Here is a 10842-nt window from a genome sequence, read left to right as displayed (position 1 = left end):
AGTCCATTAAAAAAAATAAGAAATAAAATAAAACCGAGCAGCCAGAAGGCATAAATTAGGTCAACAAGGAAACGCTGTTAGCTATCTCTGCTTGTTTTAACATATTGGCTTCGGGCTTTTGTTTTAGATGTCCAGTCCTGCGTTATCAATTATGAGCTATATTTGAGCCAGGACTCAGCCGACTCGTTACACAAGGCTGCCTTCCCACAGTGCGACACTGCCACCTGGTGGACAAACTGGAAACTGAAGATTTAGGTGATCTGTTGTGCCACGGCTCCTGTAAAATCCAACTTTACACAAAAGCCTTTTCACACTTGCAAACATATTCTAATGAGGATAGTATGTACATTGTTTCAATTACACCATCTGATCGGTTTCTGTCAATATTTACCCCTCGAATATTTGTAAATGTTGCATCCTCCTTGTATATCTTTACATGTGTGATTGGTAGCGTATTGGAGCACCAAGCAAACTGAACTTATACTATTTTAATTTAGAGTTAAATATGGGGCTGCTAGTGTAAAATTTTGATATTTAGCTGGGTTTTGTCACATATTTAAGGCCAACATTATTCAAACCCCTGGTCGACTTTTAAGGTTTATTTTTATTTAAAGCTTTAAGTTGTTTTCTGACTGAAAATGACTCTCTATAGACAACAAGTCAATGTGTGAGGCACATCATTGTGACAGGGGAAACCAATAACTAAAAAGTCAGAACTCCATCTTAGACTTTTCCTGCCTGTTTCTTCACCATTTTTCGCTGTGTGTTGTTGTTGATTGTTGTCACGATGGACTGTCCGATGTTGCTGACATTGGAGGCTTCTCCTTCTTTTACAGAAAATTACGGCTGCATCATTGTTGGCAAATAAAAAGATTCTGGATTAAAGATGGCTTTAGGGTTTCAGTATATTAGAGGAGGCAAAGTACTGGGTGACATTCCTTCAAACCATCTGTTTATATTTTGTTCTGAATCTTGAGAAGTCCTGTTAGTGATCGTTTGGACCCTTTATAGCAAGTTTCAGTTCTGCCTTTATATTTCGGCATCTTCTCTTTGCATTAGAAGATAAAAAATGGTTCATTCATGTTGGATGTCAGTGGTGTGTTTGAAAGCATTACATTACATATTTAGGTTTTGCTGATCTTTGCATCGCGAGCAATAATTTCTGCATTAGTTTTGATATCTCTGACTTATTGGAATAACAATTTTACTGTTAACTTTGCATTTGAAGTACCAAATGTAAACACCACATCTTCCCAATTTTCCCCTTGAAGAACTTGAAAATCTTTCTTTGGTTCTCAACAAAAAAATCCAAGGACATAAGTTAAAATATAGCAAAATGAAAATAAGTTTAATTAAAATATCCTTTTTAGCAATCTGCTGTTTAAAAAACAAACCATGCCACAGTGTGTGTGTGTTTTTTTGCATCACCGTCACATGAGCACTTCAACCTCAGCTTTGATTCTTTCCTTTTTTTTTTTCCTCTTTCTGCTTTCTGTAAGTAATGCAGAAACATGACACTGAATGCAGCAAAACAATCAAACCCACGGTAGAGATTCTCAAACTGATGTGAAGCAAAGTGAGAGCACGCATGCAGCACGGCCACTCAGCGAAACACTGCAAACACGCGGCATCAGACGCGCCGCGGGGCAGGTGTGCTTAGAAAACACACACTGCATATTGATTTATTTTTAAAGACTTTTAACAAGAGCACCTTAGAAAAGTGCTGTTCCTCTAAAACGCAAACCAATTTTATTAAATTCAGTTCAGTTTCCTTTTACTGCTCCACAACACTTCACAACAAATGACATCTCAAGGCACTTCCCAAGAAAAACAGGTCCAATTCGTCTCCAATTACACTCGTCCTCTGCCCGTTTGCAGTTCGGTTCTCACAGGTTCATCTGTTTGTGGATTTTTCTGTGGAACATTGATCCTGATTATTTGTTCTGTGTGTGGTAGGAGTTTAGCTTTGGCTGCGAATAACTAGTTCAAATTGAGTAAGACGGTGCATTGCTTGATCGTCAAGAAAATAGCTAAATGGTTCAGTGTCAGACATCGTTTTAAATATGTGCCTGACGAGGCTCGGGTTGTAAAAGAACAGATGAGGACATGAGTCCAACACTGGTTCTGCTTGAATATCAATATACTAACCAACAGATGCACATGGGATAAATACAGACACTGTTTGCAAAAGGAGTTCAACTTCACAGTTAAAAACTTTATTCGACAAACTCGCAAACCTAGCGAGAAGAAAATAAAAGAATGATGAAACTGAAACTACTGAAGGAAAGGCAGTAAAACGCAGTCAGCCTCAACGTGTTGCCAGCAATCTTTGAGAAGCTGTGATCATGAGGTTCCTCCTGCAGAATTCTGAATAATGTCAAGGTCAAGGTTTAGTCTTTCAGTAGTTCAATACAATACAGTCGCTTGTATTTTGGGCCCAAAGCTCCTGGACAAGCAGCATGTCTCTTCTACAATGTTGCCCGCCTCCTTTCCAATATGAAGTCTTTTTCCTAGTTATGGGATTTTAAGGGTCCCCGTGACAGTAAAACTCCTCCTGTCCCTGCAGCTCAGACTGAAGTGGGTCAAAATGCAGTGTATTGTTGAATCAGTAGTCATACCTGCCTACAGTATTCAGTCCTTCGTGACTGTAGAAAATTCACCTATTTGTGGAAAGCATATCATAAATATTCATCACGAAACTGAAATACCTAGATGGGATGGTACTTAACATACCGTTGACCTTTGTTTGCCAAATCCAGTCCAGTGGTGCCGTTAATTTTCAGTGGTGCTGATTGGCTGTACCCGTAAGCATAGAAATAAAGAAGACTGCAGAAGTCCCTAGATGGTTTTCGCTGTGCATATTAAGGTATACTTGGTGCCAGATCTATTAAAACCTTGCAGTTAGAAGCTATTTTAGAGAAGGTGTCATGTTTTTTTCCAGATCTCACATATTCATGGGCAATTGTGGCACAATGCAAATACTGGTGGGTACTTTGTATAAGAAAATACATGATAAAAGAAAATCAGGCCAACATAGTGTGAACACAGATTTAATGGTGGTCAAATGTAGGAAATAAGATTACTCTATCCTCTAACTACCCCCAACCCATACTACTAAAAACAAAACGCTTATTATGGGCCCATTAGGAGCAGTCACTCTCCGAAACATAGTATTTGTTGGGAAAAAAAGGTCTTTAGAGTGTATCAGATATGAGCCCACAAACACACACACACAAACACACACACACACACACACACGCTCATTAGGGAGATGTTACAGAGAGCAAATGGTACATTTTCCACTCATTTAACCTTCCTAAATGTGGTTAGACGGCTGTATATGGCCTGCAAATCACATGCTGTCCACTTGCTTGTTCTCAGATTCATTTCCACCAGGTGCTTTAAATTTGTCCCAGTTCAAGAAAAGGCCTATAGCATTTCTTCTTTTCTTTCTTTCTTTTTTCTTTTTTTGAAAACTGTCACCACTCGAGAAACACTAATACCAAAAATAATAATCTGGATACCTTCAGATGATATTCCACTATATTTAGAATGTTTTAAATTGAACTGTTATGAATTAACAGCGTATAATTCATAAAAATATTCTATTTATAAGAAGCCAGAGGGATGAATTAGTTTGGTTCAGTGGCTGAAAAACCCGGTTGCTCTTGATATAAAAACTGCACAGCACTGTGTTTGTATTTATCCGAAGGAACGAGAACAGGACAAGAGAAAGAGCAAAGAGCAAAAGGTGTTTGTCTCAGACCATAAACTCCAACATTGTTTCCTTGGAAACAGGTGCTGTGATTTCAGTGCAGCCTGACAAGAATTTCTGACACATTCACATAAAAACAGGGATTTTTTTATTTTTTTATTATTATTATTTTGTCCCCTGTAACCATTTTCAGAAAAAAAAATCAGTTTTTGACTTTAAATTAGTATATTACTTCACCTGGATAACCACATATATGTGGTTATCTCATACACACTTCCTCCTGTAGGATGACTAGAAACATTTTATTTTTTTTGTGACACGGTGCAAAAACATTTTCACATATTTGTCTCCTTAATTTCAAAGCACACTCACACACTGAAATCACATATAATCACTACAGTATTGTGAGCCCGAACTAATTATATATATATATATATAAAAAAGTATTTTTCTTGTTTTGAATGGAATTTTAGATTTATTTGTGCAGACTGACGTTGTCAGGGTCTAACAGGTTTTCTTTCAGAGTTCGTCTCCAGTCGTCTTCCCATCAGCTCTGATCATCTTCCCTGTCCCTACTGAAGAGAAGCAATCCCGTAACATAATACTTCCACATTGATTTACTGTGGCGATTATATTACGATATGGAATTATGTTCCACTTTACTTTGGTTCATTGTAGAATCTCAGTTAAACACATTGTGGTTGTACTCGAAAAAGATGTGAAAATTATAAACAGCCGACGCTAGAAGGTGGTGTCGGTTGTTGGTGGAAGTGTTATCATCTATTATTTGATCAATAAGACTGTGGGTTCAATGTTTTGTTTTGTTTGCTTGTTTTCCCATTGGAATGCTGGATTGTGGACACACTTCATATTTTGCACTGATTACATATTTATGTTACATGTTTTATAGATATGCTAGAAAAGTTTGGATGGGAGAGCGAATACACTTACCAATATAGGGGGCAAACTTGGATTTCCAAACTAAAGACTGATTTTTTTTTCTTCTTTTTTCTAAAATCAAAGTCAAGTAGGACAAATACATAACAATATAAAAATGAGCCTTGACAAATGATTTGTCATCCTGCGCCATATGCCTGCTAATATATAAACCATGTCTACCTTCTTTTTTTATGCTTTTTATGTAAAGGAAAAAAAGAGTCTAACTGAGCTTAAACAAATGCGGATGAGAATTGTTTTTGGAGGTCTGTTCGCTTCCCGGGGAGCCATGTTAGCGTATGGCATGATGAAGTAGCAGGGCGTTTTAAAAAATAAACATTGTGAACTCTTCCTGTAAGCTGAGAATTAGTTCTCATCCAGTCATGATCCAAAGCTTGAAAAACAACAAAAGAACTTTACAAACAGAGTGGGAGGTACTTAGTCAGAATTTAGATTATACTTTTATTGATGAATCCCGGGGTTGCACAGTGGCGCAGTTGGTAGAGCTGTTGCCTTGCAGCAAGAAGGTCCTGGGTTCGATTCCCGGCCCGGGGTCTTTCTGCATGGAGTTTGCATGTTCTCCCTGTGCATGGTGGGTTCTCTCCGGGTTCTCCGGCTTCCTCCCACAGTCCAAAAACATGACTGTCAGGTTAATTGGTCTCTCTAAATTCTCCCTAGGTGTGAGTGTGTGTGTGTGTGAGTGGTTGTGTGTCCTGTCTGTCTCTGTGTTGCCCTGCGACAGACTGACGACCTGTCCAGGGTGACCCCCGCCTCTCGCCCGGAACGTAGCTGGAGATTGACACCAGCAACCCTCCTGACCCCATTAGGGACGAAGGGTGTTCAGAAAATGGATGGATGGATGATAGATAACCTTCATTTCAGACTACCTCTTCAACTAATAGATGCTGCATGCTTTTCTGTATTCATTCATTTTGCAGATATTAATATGTTGCTTTTTAAAACTAATCAGTGCTTGAAATCAACATTGTCTATCAATGTTAGCACACATGTAAATGTTATAAAAAGCTTTGCAAGTACTAATGTGTTATGTGCCGTTCCCCTAAAGATCACCTCAGCGAAGAATTAGAGGTTAGTCATTAAAAATGCATGACACTAGCTATTCATTTTCCTTTCCTCATTCACTTCTAATTCCCTCTTTTATGCAAATATAATCTTCCATCCTATCGCTGTTTCTGGGGCTTTCTGTCAAGTGCTGCTTCATTAATAGTTGATGAAACTTGGGATAATGATTCACAGTCAGACACCGATCGTCCTGTTTTTATTATTTATTGTTTTTCTGTGCGTCGATCTGAATGTGTGTGTGTGCGTGTGTGTGTTTGTGTGAGCTTACAAATCAGGTGTGGGTGGATTCAGATTTGATAAAAACACCAAGTGCACTCAGGCAATGCTACGCTTTAAAAATTTCAGACTGTTAATTTGAGATCCACCACCAGGGGCCAGTAAATAACAGGCTAACAGCAGCGTGATTCATGCGGAAACATTATTCAAAGGTATGACCACAGAGCACATTACACACAACACAGTGCATTAATCATGACTCCAAAGGCTATTTGTACAACACAGCGCAATCATCTGTCATACAATAACCGCTGCTATTTTATGTTCTGGATGAAATTTAGGAGAGTTATCAGGAGTTTCTACTTAATATCGTCCCTATGGTTTCATTTCCAAACTAATATCACGGATGAATGATTTCATCTGTGATGTTGTGAGATGGTTGCAATCCTCAAATCAAGAGCTTGGCCCATTAGTTTTAATGTAACTTTTTTTTGGTCTTTTTTTTTTTTTTTTTGACCTGATGAGACACTGAAAGTTAATTTAAGTAGACTAAAATGCCCCCTAAAGAATTGATGCTATAAGAGAAGGCTCAATTTCCCACAGTGCAGCTGAACGCAACATAACTCTGCAAACACTTTCTTGGAAACCTTGAACTATTAATTTTGAAAAGACGTACCCACGGTTTATTTTTGGAAAATGCAACTATTCAGTTGCATTTGAATTTTTACCAGGACACTCCTGGTAAAGACGTCTAAAAAATGAAACTAACCTTGATTCACAGTCGCATGTTCTAACACAGACAAGCATTGGTACATTTATTCAGTTGGGGGAAAAAAAAAATAAAAGATCCCATGTTGAAAAATATTTGTCTTTTGAACAAAATCTTCAGTGGCTTAACTATTGGTATCCCTCACTATCCATCCATCCGTCTTACACCCTTATCCCTAGCGGGGTCACAAGGGGTGCTGGTGCCAATCTCCAATCAGCAACGGATAATTGGAGATAGGTTTGGTTTATTCTAGCTACTTTGGTTTAGTCTAACTAATCTAACAGTGTAAGGTGTTAGATATCATCAGCTACTTAATTTATTGCTGCTAATATGACTTGGCCCTTCCATGCATGCAGCCACTTTATCTTGTGCAGCAAAATACAGGAGCTCTTGGAGCAGTCTGATGTAGCCGGTTGCACTTTTCTTTGCTGTGGTTTGTTAGTAGAGTAGTTAACTGTGCTACTCTGCAGAGCAAGAGACAGCAGGAGATTAAATGAACTGATAATTAAGGCTGGCTTCATAATTGACTGCAAACTGGATACTTTTCAAACTATTACACATTATGGAAAATACTCCCCGGTCTCTCCATCACGCGCTGCACCAGCCGCAGAGTGTCTTCGAAACAGGCAACTGCAGATGGCTGTAGCGACGGATACAGAACATGTTTCCTAATTATTATAAATGTCACAGTGAGGCTTGTCACCTCTGACTTCAGTAAGGACTTTCTTTTCAGAACTTGACATAATCTGTATATTGTAGTGGACAAAGTTACTAATACAAATGTGCTTTTTGTAAGTTGTGTTTAACTTTTACTCTAGAATGTATGCATATTTAAGCCTTTTGCTGCAGAATATGTTTCATTAAATTGATCATATTTTGCAAAATACCAGACGTTTAAATCGTTCACCTGACAGAGAACTTGCAGTGCAATAAGAAAAGATTTGTCTTTCATCTTACACCTGTAAGAATGTGATAACCATACTTTTTATTGAACCAACATTTCTGTTTTTTTTTAAATAATTTTTGTCTTTTTGATTCGTCTGATGTAATGTTCTAATGTTAAAGCTGCAGTATGTAACTTTTACAAAACTATGGGGGGTTTTTTGTAGCTCAGGATTTTTTCAGATTATTGATCCCAAGTTGTGCTGTCACAACATCAAGACAGTTTTATGTCAGATTCTGGGTTATTTTGGTGATTTGATTATGTTTAATGTTTCTTAGGTCTAGTTATTCTTTAGTGTCCTATTTATTTCCTAATTCCTCCTATGCTCTCCCTTGCCCCCCTGTGACACTTTCTTTCTCTCTCTCTCTCTCCCTTCACACCTGCAATCAGTTAGCCAATCAGCCCTGGTCCATTGTTCCACATTCACTCTCCCAGTAATTAAACACTTCTGGCTCCCTGGGATTTTGAAAGTTTGTCCAGCATTTTTTCATTAAACATTCTTCATAATCAACTCTCCACTTCTGCTGCTCCTGCATTTGGAATCCTGCAATTTATCATACCATATAACAAACATGTAAAAAAAAAAAAAAGAAAAACTTTTTTTTAATTAGTTACATGTTGCAGCTTTAAGTGACACGTTTTCACTAATTTTAAATGGACAATCATAATTTACAGAAATAAAGACTTTCAAAACCAGTGTGTAATTAATCTACTGTGTGTTCCACTTGGTAATAATGTTCCTAAAATAAATACTGCATTTTTCTATAACTGCAACTTTTATATTCATAAAAGTGAATATTTATGTCATTTTCTATAAATATTCTTCTGCATTTTAATGACGTCAATAAATGATCTAATGCTGTCTTAATTAGATTTCTTTTCTTTTTTTTATCTGCTGGTGTGTCACCTCTGTCGTTTCATCTTCAATATCCACATGAAATACACATAGAGTTTCTCCTCTATTAATAGATCACTGGATGCAACTTGTCAGGGTGTTAGCTTTTCATATTTCCTAACGGATTCGTTTTCATCACATTTCCCCAGCGCACTTCTCTGTGACAACCTTACAGACTTGCACTCTCACCTTTCTCTCTCCCCCACCCCACGTGAACGAACCATGCATGCGACGCACGTCAACACACGCGCGCTCACGCAAAGTAGGTCACATTGATGTGTGAAATTGCTCTCGGTGTGTGCGTGCGTGTACGAGTGTGCCGGCGTGTGCGTTTGTGAGTTTTTGGTGATTCTGTATGCTCGTGGGTCAGGTTTTTTCGTCCTCTCATGTTCCTCTGCGTGTGTTCTCGTGGCCCCGGAGAGAGTTGAATCATTAGGCCGGCTGCAAGTCACTTAGCTCGACTCGGATGTAATTCTAAGGCCTTAGGTCAGGTGCATTCATCACATTCATGTTTTGCAGTCGTGTCACACACAGAGCACGGGATGGACAGATGAGCGTAATTTAATAACACAGGGGTTTTGTGAAATGCATGAAAACCTCTGAATGTGTCCTGCTGAAAAGGGGAGAAAAGGAATAAACACAGCACACTAAGCCTGTCACTATTTTTGGACCTCAGAGTCGATGAATGAACACCCATGAACCCTTTTGGGCAGAGTGAGGAGTCCTTCAGCCTGAAAATCCTTGAGCACCACAGGGAGAGATGAGACGAGGATTTACACGCACAAGCAGACTCTCTCTCATGCTCTCATAGTTTAACTTTTTTTTTTTCCCCCACTAGGAGCTTTATTTTGGTTGGCTGAATCCACCATTGGTGTTCCCTCTTAAACCTACAGCTCACAGAACATCAGGCTTATTAATAACTCATCGAACTGCTGTGTCTCGGTGACAAACAAGATAATGATGACCTTTTGTAGGACGGCTTCCATTAGGCCGGGTGAAGCCAGGTTAACTTTCTTTTTTAATTTCATTATCGTGTACTTTTGTGCTCGTGCTTTGCGAGCGCCTCTCCTTTCTGACAGTAAATGCGAACGAGAGGTAAATCCAATCCCGGCATGCTGACCTCTTTTTCTATTTGGTGACAAATACTCTTTAAATCCCATCTAAATCATATTTGTCCTTTCACTACAACTGTAATGAGGCATGCCTGTAGATTACAAACTCCTCAGAATACAGCAGTACATCTCTGAACTGCTACTAAAGAGCGTGAACACACAACCTGCGGCCTAGAAACATCTCCATTAGCGTCCTAATCTAATTTGCAGCGATCTCTAACAGCTAATCACTTACCTTTCCATATTTAGATTAAATTAAAAGAATAATCTTGGTTATGTAATCTCCTCACCATCGAAAACACTTTTAAGAGCACTACAGTAACACCACACCTGAGGTTTGTTACAGAGCAAGATCAATGCAGTGGACAGGCCGGGAATAAAGCTGCAAAATCTAAAACAGAGGTGATAAAACACATCCCGAGCTTCAAGCATCCCAAAGGAGCATCGTTTGAGCTTTTCAAGACTTGATCATCAAACTTAATCTGACAGGTTGTGTGAAGAGAGAGGATTAAATGGAGATTCAACCAGGAGGAACACACCAGCTTTGACTTGTTGGAGACATCTTCTTAAGAGGAGGTGGATCAAATCTAAAATATCGACGGCATCGATACCAAGTTGGTGTCCGTATTAGATCAACATTAGCATGATAATATCAAATCTTTTTTTTCTTTTTTCTGTTGTAGTTTCTCTCACGGCTTTTAAAATAGTGTCTATTTGACCTCAAATGAAATTTCTTAGCACCTTATTTAGGAACAGATGAACGCAAATTTGTTCTTTCTCTTTCTGTTTGTTTGTCATGTCAAGATGTTAATAAAGTATGTTGTAAACTCCAATGAATGGAATCCAAATTGTAATCATTTTGTTAAAATCCAAGTTTTAACAAGATGAAAGGAAGAACCTAAATGACAGAAGTTTGAGAATATATAAAACTTAACTAAGAAAACGTATCGGTATCTTAGTTATATTGGATCTATCCGATTACATGGCATTGGATTGATGCCAATTATATGGTGTGTTGCACACCTTTAACGTCCACAGCTCGGGTGGCTGAATCTATTATGTGCACTCAAAAAGTTTTACTTTTATTAAAGGGTTGCAAAAAAAGAGATCTATATTCTTGACAGAATGTCATAAGAAGTTATTGTTTCCTGTAAGTCATGAAGATTCAGAAAA

The sequence above is a fragment of the Gambusia affinis genome, linkage group LG06 (genome assembly GCF_019740435.1).
Source record: "Gambusia affinis linkage group LG06, SWU_Gaff_1.0, whole genome shotgun sequence".
Taxonomy (NCBI): Eukaryota; Metazoa; Chordata; class Actinopteri; order Cyprinodontiformes; family Poeciliidae; genus Gambusia; species Gambusia affinis.
The sequence above is the reverse complement of the archived record's forward strand: the minus strand, read 5'-3'. Positions refer to the sequence as shown.